At 41.1% G+C, this 2,500-nt stretch overlaps 1 protein-coding gene across 1 annotated transcript in view; it reads right to left on the reverse strand.

Annotated features, from left to right (window-relative positions):
- The window catches only part of meox1 (mesenchyme homeobox 1), a 16,732-nt gene that overhangs the window by 2,503 nt on the left and 11,729 nt on the right, over positions 1 to 2,500 (reverse strand). The gene's annotated exons all lie outside the window — the stretch shown is intronic.

Raw genomic sequence — 2,500 nt, forward strand, 5'->3', positions numbered from 1 at the left:
AACTTAATGTTCTTAAAGGTTGACTGTAATATTTTTAGTAGTTTATTTCCAGAATTCATGCTGCCCATTCAGAAAGTATTCAGTATGACTGGAAAAATTGCACTTTTCCTAAACGAAAAGGGGGATCTTCCATTTTGAATTTCCAGACATTTACATTTTTAGCTGCAACACTTACTATACTTTAGTCATACTAGTAAATATGAGTTTATTATTTAGTACATATTCATAAAAAGATTAAATTTGGTTACAAAAGTTGCAATACCTACTCTGGTCACCTTCGCACACGTTGCACCTATAAGTCTAAGTATAAAAATAAGTATAGCAACATAGTGAAAACTGTGGCAGACGAGTACTGCTCAACAAAGAATGTTGCAAAATTATTTCCCCATTACCTTTTACAACACAATTGTGCAGAATAACTTTTTCGTTGTATGATTTAATTGTATCACCATTCAAGTCCATCGCTCAGAGATGCAGTTTTGAAAATGTTACGACACTTGACCTACATCATAGCGTGAAATTAAAGCCTCTTGTCTGTCAATAGCAAAGGGACGACATTTATGAGAGCCATATGGAATTTGTTTAGTTAATGTGAACATCTGGTGAACCATCATGTTGGATCAAAAAATATGTCTGAGTTGCTGTATCTGTATATATCCACAGACGTCTGCACATATTAATGTACAGTAAGCCGTTGTATTTCAGGATACGTCTGTCTTCACTACATGGTATACAAAAGCGATTGTACTCACTACACTTTAGATACAATATCATATAGGGGGCAGTCGTGGCTCAGTGGTTAGAGCACTGGGTTGGCAACCCAAGGGTTCCCGGTTCAATGCCCGACCGAACCACGACTGAAGTGCCCTTGAGCAAGGCACCTAACCCCCACACTGCTCCCCGGGCGCCGCTCAGCAGGCAGCCCACTGCTACGGACTAGTGTGTGTACTTCAAGGTGATTCACTAGTCCAAATGGGATAAAGTGCAGAGAAAGAATTTCCCCTAGGGGACCAAAAATTGGCTCCAATTGGCTTCAATATATAGGCCCTAAATGATACTATTGTCACAACAGACCATGTTAGAAAAAGCAAGTCTAGAAATGTAATCTTCAACACCCTCAATTTTTTAATTTAGGTGAAACATTATATTTTTTCTCTTTCACATCTAAATCTGCTATTGACTATCTCCTTTTCCACTACTACTTACTTATTATATGCATGAACTCAACCTCATATGTGTTGCACTGATGACTGAGATGTTGATCTCATTGTACTTAGATTATGTATCAGTTACATTGTACTGTCTAGTGACAATAAAGGGCATTCTTCATTATGTTTTTATTTCCCCTCCTTGTAGATAGGACAGTGAAGATAATGACACCGTAGACAATGGGAGACAGGGCCGGTTTTTAGCATAGGCCGGCTAGGCGGTCGCCTAGAGCGCCATGTGAAGAAGGGGCGCCGAAATGGCGCTCTCCTATGCGTAATTTTGCGATATGAAGTTTTTTTTATGAAGTCGCAATCAACAAAGAGTGGCGAAAGCGCTCATCACGGCAAAGCGCCCCTCAGCCAATAGTAATATCGCTTCCAACTGTCTCTGGGAAGTCTGTGAACCAATAAACAGACAGTTCTGAGAAAGGGGGCGGGACGAGTGACAGCCTGCGCTCTATTTTGAATTTGGAGACTCACTCGAGAGACAGAGAGGGCAAGCGCAAACAATAGTGCTGCTCTGCTGGATGGAGATTATTATGTTCTCATTAAACCACTCATTGCATGATGCAGGAGTTTCAGAGGGTGTTTTGGAACTATGTGATTTAATCAGCAACCGTTTGTGATTATGGAAAGCCTAATAGTTATGAGGTTACTATTTGGAATTAGAGAGAAAAAGAGCTTTGTTTTTGATCAGAGAAATCGCTAGTTAGCATGCTAACATTAGCCAAGTATGCCAAGCAATGAAATCCAGTAAAGTAGCTGTTAGTAGCCTACTCACTACTCACTAACACCCACCTGATATCATAATAGGCCTACTTGCTTAGGTTGACAAGCAATGTAAAGTAAGACTGGTGCAATGTTTAAAACAATTTTAGCTGCCATATCTCCTTCCATCCACATGAATTACCTGCTTGTTGTAAGCTTAAAAAAACATTAATTTCCAGACCAGAATGACATAGCCTACATTAATCATGTAACAGAACCATGCACAGCAGACAAGTGAGGCTATTTACTATATTTTGTATATTATGAAATTCAATAGCGTGACAGCTCTTCTCCCTTTCTCTCACCCTGTCCCTCCAGTTCAAACACATAGATAGCCCCCTTCTCATTCTCCTACTCACAAATGCACCACTATTTCCAGTCCAGAAATGAAATTGGTTTGGAAGGCTTGTTGTCTACACATGGGGGGGGGGGGGGGGGGGGGTGGAGGGGGGGGGTGGGGGGCGCCAGAACTCAAACTCTCCTAGGGCACCAAATAAGCCAGAACCGGCCCTGATGGGAGAGAC

Source organism: Engraulis encrasicolus, chromosome 17, assembly GCF_034702125.1.
Source record: "Engraulis encrasicolus isolate BLACKSEA-1 chromosome 17, IST_EnEncr_1.0, whole genome shotgun sequence".
In the NCBI taxonomy this organism is placed as follows: Eukaryota; Metazoa; Chordata; class Actinopteri; order Clupeiformes; family Engraulidae; genus Engraulis; species Engraulis encrasicolus.